Consider the following 19,555-nt stretch of genomic DNA (forward strand, 5'->3'; position numbering starts at 1 on the left):
TTTAATTGTATGTTTTAAATGAATAGGTATTCACGCTGTGCCTTAGCCTCATCATGAAAATACATTTTCTGGGTAGATGAGACATTTTTATAAAAAGAAGTTTTACTTCTGGTTATGGACATGATCTCATAACTGTTTCTGGCTTGTAAGGTTACAGGGATCAGGTCTGTGCCGTATCTACTGCAGTAGGAAGCAAAGATCTTTCTTATATGAAAATGCATTGATTAAAAGAAATCAACAAAGAACTGTAAATTACAAGGTCAAAAAATGATTTCTAACAAGATCATCCAGCTCAGCTGAACTCAGTGGAAATACTCCAAATAACATCAGTAGAGGCAAGTCCTAAGAATAGACTGATGGTCTGGAAGACGGATGTGCTGGCATATTTTATTTACACTGCAGAACTGTAATTTTTGAAGTTCTCTGAGGTATTCAGATGCAAAGTCCAGTTAAAGTGCAGGCTTTGTCTCTATCTATATTGCTACTAGACTCAACGTGACTTGGTCTGTGTTCCCATACACAGGAAGGACGGATAGACTGGCCACAGAGGAAGGGGCAAGTTGAATCCATTCCCCGCCGTTCTCTTCCAAGTAGGGAGTGGAATTACAGGGGAGGAAATGAGGCGAGCCTCAGCTCAGCTTGCTGGCAAGAGCATCTTAGGCTGTGTGGGGTAGGAGACGGGAAGGCGAAAAGGCCTCCTGAGGTTAAATAGCCACCAGCAAATTACTGGCCTCCCTCAAACTGGAGAAAGCAGGGAGGAGTGTGATTCCAAGGGGTACCGAAATTCCTGCTCGAATTAGCCAAAGGATGACGCAAGTTACATGCTACCTACTGCCCTGGGTGATGCCTGTGATCATAACCTATGCAGTGTGATACAAAGGCACCTGAAATTTTAAAACAAAGGTCTGCAGGCAGATATAGATCTGAAAACTCCATGTGGCACCTCTTCATGTTTAGGGGCTATTTTTAAAAAAGCCTAGGGCAGTGGCTGCCAAGAATAATGGAGTTTCTCAAGCTCCAGCCCCATTATGAGAGATTTTTTTTTTGTTCTTCATAACCTGTAGCTCAGGGCACAGAGCCATTTACTGCCAGGTTACTTGTTCAACTCAAGCTCAGAATAACAGTGAATAAAGCGTTTACCATCTAACAACTACAGTTTGTTAGAAGCCTGTTGCATTGAATCAGACCCCTTTTGGGCAGACTTGAAAAACTTACATCTAGCTCCCTGTGCTAAGAGACCTACTAGCACGACAACCTAAATGCAGTGCCAGCAGTGCTGTACCACCAGCGTTGCCCAAAGCAGGCTGGAAAGGGATTGTCTGACCGCTGCTTCCCTGAGGACCTCCAGGGAAATGACATGGATCTCATGAGCTTCTTAATCAGCAGAATCTGGGGGAAAAAAATAAATAAAAATAAAACAGTTGGTGGTCTCAGCTGTATTTCTTGTGAGCAGTCACCCATGTCGCAAAAGCTTTCATTGTGAGGGGCACTAATCATTCCCTGTTGCTAGAGCTCTTAGCCAAGAACTCAGAAATGAAATTACAATGGAGAGTAAAGGTCAGGCTGACAGAAGCACTGAAGTTTCCTTGCCCCAAATAAGGAGCCTGAATTTCCACCAGGACCAGTGGGAATGTTGGTTCCTGTGTAGGAATCAGGCTGGACTCACCTGACCCACACTGAATCACTGCAATGATGATCAGGTAAAATGCTGTTGTTGTTTCGGGTTTGTCTACAAAGGAGGAAGAAAGGCACCTCCAGAAGTTAGATCAAAGCTTTTGTGGGACACTCACCTCCCCTGGAGGTGCTTGTCTCATTCATCAGTCAGAAACATCTGCGTGCCTTCCAATCTAAACCCTCACAGAAGTGGCCAAAATGAGAAGTCACGAATCTTGGCCTGTGTATCTAAGTCATCCTGTGTACCTGCCCTCATGGTACAATCTCCCTCACCTCATGCTTGTCACTAGAATTCCAGCATCTAGCATAAGCTGGTCCTCCTCCTGCTCCCTGTGGGAAGGCATCTCTCCACTGGTCCAGAGGGACCCTTCACTTAGGTTTAAGGCTTCAAGCTTCTAACTCAGCTTGCTCTGCTCTCCTCTGCATGGTCTGTGCAGCATGAATGAGCCTCACAGCTGCTGCCAGGCCAGAGACGGAGATCTGTATGACTGTTATGTACACTGCAACATGACTGCTGGCTTTACGTAGGCCGTGGTGCCCCCCTAACGCTGTTCGTTTCCAAGCCAGGTAATCCTAGCGTGTGAAACCACTGCTAGTTCTTAGTCCTAGTCATTTCATATGCCTTTTCATAGAGCTTCAGCTATAACTTTCCTGTTCATTAGACACATCTTTACCAGAGCCTGTAACAGACCAAACCAAATGCAAGCCAAAACTTGATTTGTAAAACAAGCATTAGGGACCTATCAAGGTTAACCATAGGTAGCAGGCTGAAAGATATACAACCCTGTCTGCCCTGAAATTCAGAGAAATAGCTAAAGCAATGTGAGAAAGGCAATTCTGAAACTGCACATTTTGAAAGAAACTTGAAAGAAAGGCAGTCATTCTCAAACACAAACATTACTTCTCTCATCAGAAAGCAGGTCGCTAACAGTGCTTCCCACGAGCAATACATTTGTTGTTATGCAAACCTTTTAGGCACAGTTTCTAATGCAAGCTAAAATAAGTATTTTCGTTACTAGCAAGTTCAATGCAATTATGTGTCTTTGTCAGTAGAACTTAGAATGTTTTAAATTGCATTTCTAATCATATTTTTATTAATTAGCACACAGCTTCACTTTTAAAATCATTTAAAAAAAAAAAGACAACATAAAATACAATTTCTCAGTGTTTAGACTTTGACACCCGTGTCTGCCAGAATAGATCTTAGATACTAATCTCATTAGAGATACCCTCAAAACCTTAAATTTAAGGAGCTTCAGGTAAACCAGAAGCTTTCTCCCATGTGGGGAGTGAGCACGTGGGTTCTCATGGTATGAGAGATGTTGTGGGGTGGTACATACTTGACAGGCAGACAGCGGCACTTGGTGTGATGGATCAACCCTTCTGGGGAGTGCTGCAGCCTTTCCCATCAGAGGCATAATTTTAAGTCTTATTCTTTCCTGTTTCTTGCAGGAGTCACATAAGTAGCAAATCTTCAGGTATGCAGACTTACTTGCAGACATGGGATATGCCATGCTCAACATCAGAGGATATATTCTGGAGGTTACAAAGAGACAGAAAATCAAATCAAATGAAATGTAAATAGTGTAATTATACCAAAACAAAGCTGGTAATATGAGGTTTTACTGAAATCAAATTAATATTTCTAAGAAAATATCTGGTTTTAGTAGAAATTATTTTCTTACATGACACTTCAATGCTCAGGAATGTCTAATGTTTAAAAAGTCACCATTTTTAAACAAATGGTGGTGTTTCAATGGAAAACGTTGGCATTTTTTCACTTGAGCATCACTAATTCTTGCGGAATATTTCATGCTATAAAAGCTTTCAACGCATTACTGAATTCTACCTACTGCTCTCAAAAGAGGAGTAAAGGGGAAAGGGAAAATTCTTAGCAGAGCAAACATGGTTTAGGACGACAGGAGCTTCTTGGTGCTGAGTGGGAAGGTGAGTTTGTGTAGGGCCCGCTCTGATCTGAAAGGCAATGTCCAGCCCGTCTCTCTCTTAACTTTAGCTTGGAGCAAGTGTCAGATCCCAATGTAAACTTTCCCATCTGTGTTATTCTATTAACTGAAAGGGAAAGGGATTAGCATGTGTACTTGTCACATCTTTTGACCTGCTGCATACTGAGACCGAAGGTAATGTTAAGGCAAACAGCATTCTTCTCCCTCTGCCAGGATAAGCAGGGCATGGGGGCGGCGTTTTGTTAGAAGAAAAGAAAGCCAGACCACGTAAAACAAAGTATGTACTCAGTGCAAAAATAAATCTTGGAAGCTGCAGACTTCCAAAGGGTATACCTTAAACAGGGCAAGAGAAAGAAAAAGAGAGAAAACATTTGAGAGGAAAGTTCCCCTCTCTGCCAAGCGCCAGATGGAAGGCCTTCCCACGGAAATAGCTGCAGAAGACAGATCGCTGACAGAAACCACTGCCAAGCAAAGGAGGTCCCACTCGTCCTGCTGGTAAAAGCTTAGTGGACGAGAATATAATACTCTGATTAAAACACTTGCTCCAGAGAAGGGGGCTGGAATGCAGCACAGTGCTCTCCAGTGCGACAGAGCGCAGCTAGTATCCCCAAACAGGGCGTAAATTTTGGGAGGTTGATGTGGCTTAGGGATCCATTCCTTCTTCTCTTATAGATTCCCCCCTCAATGTAAGTTTATAGAGCACATGTGCACACACCCAGACATGTGTAATGGCAGCAATAATCTGCTTTTCTTCTCCCTTCCCCTGCATTTTATTTCTACAAGGCCTTTGCTGTGATTGGGACAAGATGAAGTGTTGGATGCTGATGCTGTTAGAGAATACATTTGGGTATAGAGGGTTTAATGAAGCTAGGCACCAAAAATCTTTTGCAAGCGTTTCAGTTAACTTGGCACTAAATTATTCATAGAAATAGAAATGGAGGGCTCTTCTCTCCTTCTGCTTGTCCTAGATGTTTCTGGTTCCTTTGTTAAATCCATAAGAGTGCATGGTCAGAGAAGAAAACAAATGCAGCACCTCCAGGATGATCCAGGCAGCTCACCAACGGGAAAAAAAGGCAATTAGCTGTATTGCTATCAGAGAGAGCCAAATGAATGGGATGGGATGTGCTGGGTACAGCGTGTCCAGGAAACCGGCTCTTCCAAGAAGGCTGACCAGGTACACTCTGATGTTTCCAACATTTGAATAAGAGATGAATTACCACAATTATGACTGAGGTCTGAGCATCCGATGTCAACAGAGGAGATAGTTAACGCAAAATATTAACCACAACTAAAACATAGTTCCACTGTTGGACCATTTACCCTCCTCAGAGTGCAAGAAGGATATCAGCACATCAGATTTAGTCCAGAAGTGGATTATCAACATGGACTGAATACATGAGGGAGGTGAATTTGTTCAGCCTGGAGAAGAGAAAGTTAAAAGAGGGGATCAAATTAGTGCCTTCTGCTAACCAATGGATAGCTATAAAGGAGCTAAAGAATCAGATAAGAGCCCTCACACTTTACCAGGTTTACTCTTTTCCCTTTACATGACTGGAAGAGTCCAGCCTGACACTACAAGGCAACAGGATTGCAAATCCCCCATACAGCCCATTTCCCTCCTCATTTTCTCCCCTGCTCTCACACTCCGCTTACTGACTTTGTATTGCAAGTGCCCACCGATGGGCCAAGCCACAATACACTGTGCAAGCACTGAGTGCAACCCTGACACCAGCTCCAAGTTGCCTTTTAAGGCATCTGCCATCCCAGCAGAGATCTATGCACTGGTATTTGTATGTATCATAGCTTGATATCACCAGATTGTTTGCCTTTTAGGAAGACCCTAAAATGACATTTCCCAAAACAAATATATAGGTGTGGTGTACATATACCGACCAACAGAATATTTCCAAATATAGAGTCTTGACAATATCTGTGCAGAAGTCCCTAGCCTTAGCTATCTCTGAGCTTAGCTACTAGCCTATCTTATTACCCAAAGCCAGATGTGAAGCTGCCTGGGCCCTTGGTCTGATATCCTCACAGACTGTCCTTTTTAATCAAGTAATTAATATATGTTTTTTTCTATAGATACGTGTAATTATCTATGTGTAAGCACCCATACATCCAAAAACACAGACCTATACACACACACCTCTGCGCAATGAATGCTACAAGATAAAGAGGAGAGAAAAAACCACTCAGGGCACTGCACTGCTTTACATCACAAATTTGTGGTCTCCTGAAATGGACTGACAGTATCTGCTTTCTCCAGGATTTCACAGATTGTGTACCAAGCCGGTGGCTTTAAAAAGACTACCGGTTTGCTCAGCAGAACTTAGTAGTATTCCTTGGCAGCTTTCCACTCTAGTTCTGCACTGGCCAAATAATCTGCCTAATGCATTTTAAGCCTTAATTAGATTTTTCTTACTTTTATTTTTTCTGCTTAAAGAGAATATTAGTATAAGGACCAAGTATTTATAGCCCACTCAGTGGTGTTCTGACACCAAAATGCCAGTGTTTCCACCACCTGGCACTGCCAAGGCCTAACGATGCACACATCTACAGGCGCATATACCATATCCTTGAATGCTCTGAAATGCCAAAAGACAGAAACTTGATGATTTGCCCTTATTTTAGCAGTAGCAAAGTGAAAGGAAAACATGGTGTGGAACATTTTAATATCTTAAACATTTCTATTTACTTAAGTAATGTTGCAGTTTTTCTAAATAGGGTATTTTCACACCACTTTTTTTTCTCTCTCTATTTGTCCTCTATTTAATTTAACCACAATATATGTCTTCAAATTCTATATTTGAACTTGCCTGATTTCCACCCTTTCTCACTAACAATTCCAATCTTTTGCTTCAATTTCTTAGCTGCTGGGTCCTGGAACCTATATAGGATGGTGAGATTTCTGGTAAGTATATCTGCAATTTTTCCTGTTTTAGAGCAGCTGAACAAAGGGAGCACTGAAGCATTGCTCACACCTATTCCAGAGTTACAGAGCATTTTTTACGTGGAGGCTTTTGGATCAAGTCTCTAATACAATAAGGAACAGTAAATGGCACTTGCAGGATCTCACAGGTAAGACACGTAGGTGGGAAAAGTTCTGAAGCCATGACAGCAAAAAAGCAAGTCACCACTGGCTTCAGTTTCAAACTGAGTTTTCTGAAGGGCAGTACACTCTTTAATTAGCTAAGTGACAGCAGTATAGGTCTTGTTTGCACTTGATTTTCACTAATTTCATTCCTCACTTGCCAGCCATTGGGGCACCTCCAAGCTCAGTGCAGATGCTGAGATGCTGTCCTGTTGGCTCATCAGATCCCCGCTGCTACCAGTGTCACTCACAGAGCTAATATGAGTTGTGGTTCACATGCTGCAGCTTATTTTAAGTGAAAAGAAGGTGCACCAGTATTAAATCATTTCAAATTTGTCCGGCTGTCTGTGCTGTGTAGGTGTTGGTGTGAGCAAGTGTATCAAGATCTAGTCCTCGCAAAATGAAGGTAAGTATTGCTCAGCTTCAGTTTGAGTTTTAGATCACAGTTTGTCAAATGTAGATGTGAACTAAACTCTATCAGTTTGCTTATCCCTTCATGCTAATAAAGTCCCACTACACTAATACAAACTCCTCAGAGAAGTCTTTAAAATGAAGGAAAAAAATCAAGGTAAATCAACTCTCAAATTTCCATGTAAACTGGGTTTAAGAGTGGAAAATTTATTTTACCTATTCTTTGGGTGGTACAAAAATCTAAAATTCCTATAGCCCTGCTTCTCTTGGCCAAGTCAAACAAGGATATTGTCCTTTTAATGTCTTAAAGGCTCTGTTTTCTTGTAATGCCAAATGCAATATTTTTTTGAAAACACTACACCAGAAGTTTCCCAGCTGAGAAAACAGGCTGGTGAAAAATGGTTTCAGAAAATGAAATAAACCATGCAAAAGCTGTTCAGGGTGTATGTATGAAATGAACATCTGGATTTGGCTTGTTAAACTGCCTCCTTTTTTCTCTTTCCTCCCTCCTTTTTCTTTTTCTCACAGCTGTTCGAAAGAGTCCTAAGGGCAAAGAGACAGGTCAATGGACTGGGTTACACCTTTTTTTCTTTCTTTTTTTTCATACCTCTTTGCACCTACGCAAGGAATCCAGGCCACATGTGTGTTTAATAAGTAGGCACAAACACAAGAGAGAAAAAAAAATCTCAATTCCTGTTGGTTCTTAGGAGAGACACTGAAGGAAAAATAAACTCCGGATTTCAAATTTTCCCTTTCTCAAAAAAAAAAAAAAAAAGAAACCTTATGGTTCCAATAAAATATTTCTTTAAAAACCCAATTTTTTTTTTTTTTAATGATGGTCTTTGCAGAGCGTATCTTTTTCTCTGCTCCTTCAGACAGGAATAACAATGGGTTAATCTATAACCTGCTGGAGCAAGAGGAAATTATAAAATGCCAATGGCATGGGTTCAATGAACTGAGTCTTCCGATACCACTAAATAGATACATACACTGGTATGGAATGGGCTGGGTTCACATTTAATTTCGGGCTGCAACTTCCCCAGTTTGAGTAGTCCAGAAATGAAACAGAGAACAAAAGGAAGCGAGAAATTATCTGGAGAAGATAATTTCAGAGAAACAGATGATTCATCTTTTTCTACTGACTCTACAACCCCTGGCATTGCTGAAGCAACAGCCAGCGGCAGAGCATCTTCCAGCTGCGGCAGGCTTCAGCAGAGCTAAGGGAAGAGCTCTCACAGGGCTCTTGCAGCCAAGGTGCGAGGGTGCGTTAGGTCTGACACAAATCTTAGATCATATATCAAATCAACATATTATGCATTTTGGCTAGCAAACAGGGCTGCTAAGATAACCCTAGACCACTGGCTTTAGCTCAATTGAAAATATTCTGCTCCCTCTGAAATACAGCCACAGACACTGTACCTTCATATACACACGTGGAGACTACCAGTGAACAAAGCCACCAAACCCGAGGACACAGAGAGCTGCTATAAGCAAAACCCCCTCGTTATTTAAAACTCTATTTTCTGCTCAACTCGTAGCAACTGCGGTGCTCCTTGTGCACATCTACATTTGGTGCACAGATTTTAAGCTCAGACAGAAGTATTACACACCTGCTGATCCTCACAGCAGCAAACTTGAACCATGACTGCTGGCTACACCTCATTTTACTCCTGGTCCTGAGTTCTGCTTGGGTTTAGTCACAATACTGCGGTCAAGTAAATCAAAAAACAATCCCCCAGATACTTAAGTTTATTTGGGGAATCTTAATTTGGCTAGAAAATTGATGTTGAAAACCAAGAACCTGAGTAAAAACCTTTTGAAAAACACATGTACAAGTGCCAGGAAAGAAGCTCTAGTGCTTGACATTAAAACAACTCAGGCAACACAGTGATATTTTCTAGGAAAAGCCTTTGCACAACAGCCTCCATGAGAAAGCCAGCCTCTGTCAGTAGGTGCTGCGTGTACAGAGCAGATTAAACACAGAGCGACAGTGCTGAGCTTTGCGAAGGTTTTTCTAGAGATGAGAAGGCTGTGCTGTTTGGTGACCCTGGATTTGAACTAGGTAAACTCTACTAAAAATAGAAAAATAATGTAACAAACAAACAAAAAATCAAACACAGAAGTCCCAGTCCAATCCCACTGTCCCCTTGACTGTCCATCTAAGGTGTCCATGGGATCCATGGCGAGGAGGCCAACCTAAATTTCAAACAGAAACTTGCCTCTCATTAAGTTAGTCTAGTGATGGTTATAGGGAGTCATATTTGTTCTTCAAAGAACTACTTTGCTCCTATTTTCCAACCTCATGTCTGCTTCAGTAGGGCTGAAAGACAGTGTTACCCCCAAACCCAGCTGAAGGCAAAGTGAATTCCATTTCTCTTCTTGCTTCCTTTATTTAAAAAAAAAAAAAAAAAAAAAAAGTCCACGAGAGGAGCATGGCAGTGAATATTATTTATGGAGCACCTAATAAAAATGCTTTGGGGAAATAATTACTGGAAACATCTGACTGTGTGACTGTAAATGCCTAGGCCCCAGTGCGCTGATTTAATGGACCACTGCTTTACTCTGTTATGCCTCGTGCTACCGACATCAAGCCCCCTGCCCTCCTGTTAAACTGCCTGCATTGCTGCTAGACCAGGACTTGGTTCTGCGAGGTTTATGGCAGCTTTCCAGAGAGCCATAATGTCGGCAGGGTGACTCCCTCTTCACAGCAAGGCCTCGGACCAGCCCCACGAGGGAAAACGGGCTCGGCGGCTGGACGAGGCTTCGTGAGGGAATCAGAGTGGAAACCTGAAGGTTTTGTGGTTCTGGGATTGAGCAATGTTTAATATCCAGACGCCAGGTGCTTTTAGGTATTTCTGACTGACATTGGTTGGATATGAACTCTTCCCGCTTTTTTCTATCCATTTATCATCCACAAACCACCAAACTGTTATTTTTATTGCTTTCTTTTCTTTTCCTTCTTTTTTTTTTATATCCTCTTATGACCTTCTGAACCCAGTGCCACAAACCCAGGCAGCCTCTCTGCACCAAGGGTACTTCTTACCCAGAAGACTTAACTAATGCTCATCAGCTTTTTTGCAAATAAATGCAAAAATTTTAAAATTCACAAACACCTTGTAAGTGATATGGAAAACACAAGGATTTGAAGTTCCTGCTTTCATTTGCAAAAACAGTCCTGAAGAAAGACCGGAGGGCTATTAGTTAACTGCTGCTGCTGAGTTGCTATATGAAGAGGAAAAAGCAAAAGGCATCTCACTGCTACACTGACAGCAACAACAAAATCATACCCACTCTTTCTGAACCCAGCAGTTAGAATGTTTTTTATTTTTTTATTTTTATTTTTTTTTTATTGCTGGTTTTAATGTAATATTTAAGTTGGAACTAAAACAGACCATGGAACATTAAATCACCACCAAATGCAAATTTACCTATGTATCTGAACTAAATTTTCTCCTACATTTACAAAGCAAAATTCTGCCATTTGAACTGTGAGCTCCCATTGCGTTTAATGGGAGGGAGCAAACTCTAGACATTACTTGGAATATACATGCACTTATCTTGTTGTTACAGGTCTCCCTCGCAGAACTAAAAGAGAGCTTTAGTATCAGACAGTATCTCTCTGGGGTCATACCCAATGAACAGTGTTTTTTGAAAGGATTATTTCAAAGGAACTCTGAGAAAGAATCTAATGACTTGCAAGCTACAGAACTGCAGCATGGGAGGAAGTAGATAATGGAATATGACAGCAATGCATTTTTCATAAATCCAGTGATTTCTATCGTAACGAGAAACCCATCTATAATTCGGAGAACTTCCCCCCCCAAAAGGAAACCTACACTGTTGCAGAAAGTGCACTGAAGTACAAAATGAAACAATAATGATGATGATGTTACTGATGAGTCCCACAGCTCTGTTTTCCCTCCCATCTCACTAAGGTTTTAGGCGTGATTCAAGAGAAGCAGCTCCAATCTCTCTCTGCCTCAGCATCACTAACCAGGGAAGCTCACAGGCATACATCAGAGACCTCATGATAGATGCGAAACCCTAGAGAAGAGGCTGTTCTTTATCTGCTGGAAGTTAAGGCCTGCATCTGCTCTCAATTAGCAGGCAATTAGGGGAGTTGAAAACAAACCTGTTTACATTGGCTATGAAGTCTAAAATAATTTGTGAGATGTCAGGACAGGATATTAAGATGTTAATGATCTTGTTTCCTTACTTTTTTGCATGCAGTATAGTATCGCATCTTCATTTCACAGCTCCATGTTCAAGGACAGATTGATTGACTTCTGGCAGGGTAGGAAACCATCAGAGATGGTTGGGATGGGAGAAGTTATCTGGTGAATAGTATGTACTGGGGACCTAACGATAAGGAGTTCTTTGCAAAAAAAAAGGAAAAAAGAAAAAGAAAGGTTGCCGTTCATTTTTAATTGTGAAGTAATGTCAGATCATGCATTACAGCGGTCAGAGGTTTCAACCACAATTCCCATAGTAAAGGCCTGGTGTGCAACCTCCTGCAAAAGTCAGAAACAGCGACTGAATGAATCCAAAAACAACTGTTTGCAGACTTTGCTGCACTTGCTCTGGCTGGACTGGTTCTGACCCTAGTTCTTCCTCCACAAAGTCCAGCCTAGGCCAGTGACTGCAGTACAAGAGTATTGGTGATAGGAGGACAGTTGGACTAGATGATCTTGTAGGTCCTTTCCAACCTTGTGTTTCTATGATTCTAAGAGGTTGTTTGCTCCCCCAGGACTCACCCTGCATTAAACATCTGTGGAAGACCATGACCTATAAACTCCAGATTAGGATCTGGGAGAAGATCCTGCTTATTTCAGTGCTGCTTCTTTCCAAATATCTGTCTACAGCACTAGCTCTTTCAGATGGAAATTTTCACCACTGACCACCCAATTCAGAGGTCTGTTAGGGTGAGGTTGCTGAGGGCTCAACTAATGCCTGCTGCTTTTGCTTGGGTCACTGCCGATCAGTCACATAAAAAGGCTTTGCAGAAACAGGCTTCCTTGAGCAGGAATTGACGAGTGGCATTGATACCCTTTACTTCTGAAATCACTGAACTGGTTTCCTTTAGCACAATACAGTAGAAGAATGGTGGAACGGATCTGAAAAGCACCTGCCTGGAACACACTTTTTATACTTATTTAATAGAGCAGGCTAACTGTCCTGGTGACTGCCCAGGTTAATTCTGTCAAACACAGTGGGGTAGCTATCATGCTGCCCTCAGATGATACAGTCATCACACTTTACCTTTAACCCTGGTAACTAAACAAAAAAATTGTTTTAGTAAAAAAATCTACTCCAAGTTGACAAATTTACATTTTTACTACTCTAATTCATCAACAAAGCTACCATAATTATTTATGTCATGCAAGAATAGGCCTAAATTTACCTCTGCCCTCCACATTTCAAAAATCCAGTGAACAAGAAGTGCACCACAGGTGCCACTGTGCCCTCTTGTGTTCTCCTCTGGGCCATCTCCTCTTGTCTCTTTTTTTTCCACCACACTCTGTGGATCCAGCTCTAATAAGAGCCAGGTGTTCAATCCCCCGGGCTACAAAATAGCTTTAATTATAATATTAATAGCATTCTGCTAAATCAGAAAAAAAAAATACAACAAATAGGTCAGTATTTGTGGTTACATTTTTCAATGTCCTGGCGTTTGTTTTCTTTCCAATTTTATGTTTCTCACTGGCATTTATAATGCCTAAGAGACATTCCAGAGGCCAAAATACAGGCGATCTGATCTTTGCATGATATTCCTGACTTTCCACAAAAAGAAAACTAGGAGATCGCATCTACATTATACCAGTCCCAGAGGTATACCCTTGAGTCTTGACCTCCTTTGATGAAAAGCAGAAGAGCTCAGTATTATTAGTATTTATTGTTATTATCTTAATTGCTACTATTATTAAGCAGCCCATGAAATAGATTAATATAAATAACACAAACACAGACATCTGAAACACAAATTCAAGTACAAAGACAAGACACCCCCTATTTACCAAATATTAAGCCAAATTAATTTAATACTTTCCATTAATAACTCTTGCAAATGCATGCTGTATGAGTCAGTCAATAGTAAAGGTTAGGATGAATGTGTAGAGTACAGGAATGCCAGCTAGTCCCCTTTATGGATACCTATTTAAAAGATTTAAAACAAAAAAAAGGCATTATAACGGACCCATAACTTAGTTTCTGGCAATAACATTCAGATGAGTTTGTTCAGTTCAGAAGTCAAACAAAACCAAAAACAAACAAGCAAAAAAAAACAGAAAGTGACAGCAAATCCTAGATGTGCTCCGAGCCCGGCCACTTTGTTGATACCACTCGATGCAGCGAGCTCAACCCATTCACTCCTAGCTCTATTGACTCCTCACAGCTGAGAGTAGTAAAACATGTTTTTGTCAGTAAATTAGACTCCTGTGACTCAGACATTGACACACAGGGTGCAGTCACCGTGTGTACAGTAACATGGTGCCATATTTAGAGTTTCTAACCATAACCACACTTGCAAAAAAACTGCATTAGATCAGCAGGCAGTTTCCCGGACTCCCACTCCTTGTTTCTGCCTTCAGGAATCCAGATTATTTGTCTTGTACCATATAAAGTTGCTTAGGAGATAAAACAGTACGAAAGAAAAACAGAGGGGCCTAACAATTAGCTGTAATCTGTTCTAGCTTGAATAGATAATGTTATAATGGAAAATAGCAGATTGGGGGGGGGGGGAAGCAGCAAATAGAAACCTAACATGAAAACAAATCTTTTCCCCTACTTTTTATATTTTTAAATTTTTAAGTCATCATTAGTAGCAGGTACTACATTTACAGTTTTGGCCAATCTTCATTAATTTCATTTTTCTTCGTACAGGCTGCTGTGAACATCAGCAGAGCCAAAGCAGCAAGATCTACCGAGTGTTGGAGGTCAGTGCTGTGCGACTCCTGCTGCAGTGAGCAGCCACCCAGAGGGAACATTTCAGCTGTCTTCTCCCTCAAGAGCAAGTTTGGTGCTTTGTAAAGGCACCACATATTTATTTATTGAGAGAGTGAGTGCAGGTATTGCTAGTAGATGAAGAAAGCTGAGAGATGCACACAATTGCACAGGATGTTTTGGGATTAGAGGGGATCAGAAGCTCATGCTTTCATTGCAAGAGAGACTGTTTAGCAGTGAGGGCAGCCAAGATCAAAGATACCTGTCCTGGGAAAGGAGAGTCAGATAAACATCATGAGCTAGGGAAGATGACAAGCACAGGAAAAGGGGATCGGGGACCTATCAGATAACTCTGACCTAGGTCCCAGCACATCTACTGCTTGCTGAAGAAAAGGAGTCAGCCCTATACAGGTGTATTTATTATTTTGTCTACACTTGTTTCTTTCCCATGTTATGTAAGAGAGGATCATTTTAGCACCGTAGGCAACACCTGCATGCACACTGCTCTCAAAACAAGTGTCCAAGGAATTACAGGGTGAGCAGGGAGCGCCTGTGGGGTTGCGAATCTATGAAAACTCATGGATGTTAAGTCCAAAAGGTCATGGTTGATCCTGTGGTTTTAGGGCAGCTGCACCACAAAGCTTTGCTGCCTCAAGTACACTACCGGGTACCAAAGGAGGAAGCATCCCAGCAGATAGGATTCTTTTAGTGAAAACACAGAAAGAACACAAAGGGCAACAGGGGAGGGAGGAAAAAAAAAAAAAAGGAATCAACTATTTCCCTGATCAGTTTTGTTTTAAGTGTTGAGCTCTAAAAAGCCCTCTTACAATAGCACCAACGTGCTACTGACCTGGTTCCTTTTGATGCCTTATCAGGGCAGGGAAACTGTGGAGTCCAGGTATCCAGGACACATCTGAAAAAGAAATCAGAGTTGAGAAAATTAAGACCCTTCGCAATATTGCAATTTTGCAGTGGACCCCAGGAAGTCCCTTAGGTTAGCTCCCTCTACTTAGCATACGTTTCTCTATTGCAAAAGTCTCAGCATCACTCCTGCTCCATTTTTTTGCCTCTCAGGAGGCTGGCAGCAGCGGAAGGGGGGGGCTGGCCAGCTCTGCCATCACTGTTTATTTTCTGGGAAGTCAGACTTGGTCAAGAGGAATGAATCTTGTGTTCGTTTTAAGAAAGTTTATATTTGACTCTGGTAGGGCTGGGGAGGAGGTGAATGATAGGAAGGAGAGGGAAGGATCAGAGACCTTGTGGGGCTGCCCCCAAACACCACAGGCAGCCTTCTCCCTGTTCCCAAGGCAGCCAGATGAAGCAAAGCACCATAATCAAACACCCCTGATTTATTTTTTTTCTTCAAAGCTCAGAGACTGCTGTAAATCTAAATCCATATCTTACCCCATAGCTGACCTTGTGGCCCATGAAAAAATGTAAACTAAATTTCCTACTTTTAAAACTCAACTTCTAAATGTCAGAACACTTTGCAGCACAATCTGGCGCATCCTGAAGCAAAGGTCTCTATTTCCTATCCATATTTTGGGGATCCCCAAAAGTCTCATCGGGCATTGCTGCCCTGCAAGAGAAAGTAAGGGGATGCTTCACTTCGTGCAGTAACTGGAGCCATTCTGCTAGCACAAGGTACAGAGCTAGAAGGGAAGAACGGAGCTGAGCCAGCCCAGAGTCTCACCCCAGCTTTGCACGGTTACACAAAGCGCTTCTAATCTGCTTGGGCCACATCCCAGCAGCAGGACAGGGTAAATGGTTGCAGAGCAGACATGACATTATTCCCTCTCCTGTAACTGTGCGCAGGGAGTGTAAGCAATACAGCCCTGGCGGCACGCAGAGGAAGCAGTAAATGGAGGTACTCCGTGCAGACTCTGTGTTCCCCCATGCAGGGTAAGCCAAAACCAGTCCCTGCAATTCAGTGCAATAATATAGAAAGCTTGCTGGCTTCTTCTCCCATCTGTCTCCTGTGGGTATAGACTCCTGGCCTCTGAGGAAACCAAGAATGCCATCCTTCTAGATTTATAATCACAGAGATTTAGAAAATACTGTGTTGTTTTTAGATGCCTTGAAGTGAAAGGGAAAAATAAATAAATAAACTATGTGGGTGTTGCCACTGGGAAAAAAAAAATATATATATATATATCTGATCTCAATCAACCAACCACATTTACTACTCTGCAGCCATGGCCAGGCTTACTAAATAAACCACCACTGTCATCCCTTCGTTCTTTTCAATACTTCTTAGGGGCATCCATCTTCCTTAACACAGCGTCCCTGATTTCAAAAGCCAGACGCAAATTAATTCCGGGAATCCTACGGTGGGGAGACATTAAAGCCCATTTAGAGGTTTCTGTGGAAGCCTCTCTCCATGCTTATTTGAGTCAACTCAGACTTGGAGTGGAGCAGGCTGGAGCCAGCCTGGAGGAGCTGGAGGTTATAGGTCTGCGGCAGACTGCAGGGACATGCTGGGCTGGGCTTATGCAATAACCGAGGGTTTTGTTTTCTGTGGTAGGGTGTCAGTGGTGCGTGCATGGGAGGAGGGGACAGGGCAGAGCTCTGTTTTAGGGAACTAAATTAAGTATTTCTTTTATTTTTCTTTTAACTCCTTCAGCCTTACTCAAGGCATTAAATCTCATAGGTTTCATTTCCAGAGACCAGCTGCCTTCAAGATTTCCTCTACAGCTCCCCTAGCCTAGGAAATACAAGGGTGGGAAAAAAGGAGGGGGAGCACAGCCACGATATTCAGAAGAAATGTGACTAACATCTCCCAGGGCCCGAAGAAGGAAGGAGGCTGGCTACAGGTTTGGGGGTTTAAGTTACTCGTCTGGGTTAGGTGTTAAGTAGCATCTCTCCCTCCAACATGTAAACATTTACACTGCTAAGTGCCTCACTTGCTCTGTTTTCTAACGGAGGCTTTAAGACACTGGAAGAGCTGAGATGACAGCAGCCTGCCTCCTGGCTCCCCTGGCCCAGGGGGGGTCCCTGGGTCAGCCACCACAGCTGCAGCATCACGGCATCCCGGCCACACTCTTAGCTGCTGGCATCAGCACAGAGCATGACTGAACATTGTGTTTTCTCTAGCTCATAAAATTCACACAATTTGTCAATAAGCCCTCATATTTTTATATTAATTTTGCAGGGATTTTTTTTTTTCCGGGTATTGTCAAACATTGCTTCAGACAATCCGGCGATAAAATAAACATTTCCTGAAGATACATTTCCTTCCTTTGTGCTTCAGAAGAGGAAAAACACCTTGTCCTAAGCGGATGTGCTGAAAGGTTTGGGTTCTTTCAGAGAATTGGCCATCGTTCGGAGCTAAGCTCGCTCCTACCTGCCTTTGGGAGCGTGCCGGGCGCTGTGCTCCCTCCCCACAAGGTGCTGAGAGGTCCCTACCCAGCAGCTGCCTCCAACCCCCTGCACATGCAGCCTTCTCTGGCCGCATCCACACCCACATCTGCAGCTGAAGTTGGTGACTATCCCCCACGTTCAGCAACAGCCAAACCAAAAAGTCAGCTCTGCTTACTCCCCGGTCTTTGGGAAGTGTTTGATCTAGCCACTAATACTAGGATTATACTGGTTTGAGAAGCACAAGCTGAAGCCAAAGTGGTCATTGTACACTCAGGGAAAATAACCAGTGATAAGAAGATAAGAAAACAAGTTGCTATACTGCATCCAGCATCCTTCTCTTACTGATAGCCGGGGATTTGGAGGAAGGTGGAGAAAATTCCCCGGGTGTTCAGGCATTGGGAGTGACCAGGAAGGGAGCCTTCTCCAGTCACCTGGGGCAGCCAGCCCAATGGCAGAAACACCGAGGAAAGGACCAGTTATGTTCTGGGGGACTGGTTCTTACCAGCACTTCCACACCCCATTGGTTATCTGAGAATTCCGCTTCGCAGGATTTTGCAAAGTGAGACTGCAAAGCCAGTGAAACCGGCCGGTGTTTTCGGTATGGACGATATCAGAACAGGCATTTCTCACAAGCAGAGATGGACAAAAGAGTATTACCAAGACCTCCTTGATTCAGACAGTTCATTCAGTAGTTTTTAAAGCTCTGTTAAAGTTTTTCTTTGGGTTGTTCACAGGACAAGACTTGTTCTTGCCTATTTTACAGGCCAGTGGCAAATCCACTTCAGTGGGCTATGCCTCAGTTTCCTAACTACACCGTGAGAACAAAGTATCCTCCTTACAAACTGGGGCTAAATGGTTTCTGGCCATAACAGACATGAGCTACTGTTAGAAAATGGCCTTACAGCCAGTGTCTATAAATGCTTGAGAAGACAGGATCAAAAGCAGCAAATCAGGGAACAGAAACTAAATGCAAAGGAATAGAAACTAAATTCCTTGAAAGATCTATAAGAAAAAAACACAACAGACACATTAATTATTTAACAAAACTCAGATGTCCATTAATGGCTACTTAGACAGCGTTTTGGCAGGATATCTTAGCTGCTGTATCGCTACTGTATCCCTGTAACTGCACATTTTGCTTCAGCTTGCCCGTGAGCCATTTCTCTTGCTCCTGTCAATGAGGGTGAGACTCTGCAGCTCCCCGGCTCATTACGAGAGGTCTCTATTACCATACCCACTCCTAAAGCCAGCACCCAAAAAGCCTTCCATGGACCGCTGAACAGCAAAATGAAGTCATCAACTCTAGGGAAAAAGAAGCTGTGACAGATTTTTATTTTTTTTTCCATCTGTAAATCAGTGAAGCCTCATTTTACTAAAATAAAGGACCAGATTCTCATCTACATCAGCCAACAAAGCTTCGTAAAGTGACTGAGATCAGAATCTGGCCGATAAAAATAGACAGCTTGGAGAAATCATATTTAGTGCTCTTGGGTGCCGCCTGCAGGTTTTGGAACTGCAGTTTACTAATAACTATTCCAAAACAATGCTGAGCACAGTCATTTGTAGAATAAAAAAAAGACTAATTACACTAAAATTCCTAGAGAAATCAAAGAGTGAAAATAAGATTTTTTTTTATTTGTTTTTGAGTAAACAGAAGTCGAGATGTGCCCTTTTAGTGATGATTTAAATCTGGAAGGTAAAATTTAAAAAACAAGTCAGAGGGCCATAAACTCTGGCAGATCAACCTGGGAGGAAACAGGCCCAGGAATTTTCCCAGATGTTGTTCTCTCTAACACAACACTGTGCCTTGACGAGACCTCACGGACCTTTCGCCACATAAATACTTTTGAGGATCCTCATTGCAGCCCCAAAGTTGGACCACATATGGAGATGTACAAAGTTACTGTTATTTTCAAGCAAATGCACCTCTTTTTTTTCCCCACTCATTTTGGCAATACTCCATCATGCTTTTTACTTTCCAGAGGCTCTAGGCTCAGTGTCTGGAGACAACCTCCTCAGAGGTGTGATAACAGAGCAAGATGGCAACGTGCAACCTGGAAGTAGGGGCAAAGCCTTGCTGGAGCTACCTGCCCATGACAGACATCTCCCTTGGAGG

The 19,555-nt window shown here is 42.4% G+C and overlaps 1 long non-coding RNA gene across 4 annotated transcripts in view; it reads right to left on the bottom strand.

Annotated features, from left to right (window-relative positions):
• LOC121079115 overlaps positions 1 to 19,555 on the bottom strand; it is a 54,266-nt gene that overhangs the window by 509 nt on the left and 34,202 nt on the right. For 2 of the 4 annotated variants that reach the window (XR_005824886.1, XR_005824884.1), the window contains 3 exons: positions 14,933 to 14,995; positions 11,360 to 11,518; positions 3,015 to 3,210 (listed from right to left, as the gene is read on the bottom strand). This is a non-coding gene — a long non-coding RNA (uncharacterized LOC121079115). The remainder of the gene's footprint in view (positions 1 to 3,014; positions 3,211 to 11,359; positions 11,519 to 14,932; positions 14,996 to 19,555) is intronic. The other 2 variants (XR_005824887.1, XR_005824885.1) reach the window with 1 other exon arrangement.

Source organism: Cygnus olor, chromosome 16 (assembly GCF_009769625.2).
Source record: "Cygnus olor isolate bCygOlo1 chromosome 16, bCygOlo1.pri.v2, whole genome shotgun sequence".
Lineage (NCBI taxonomy): Eukaryota > Metazoa > Chordata > Aves > Anseriformes > Anatidae > Cygnus > Cygnus olor.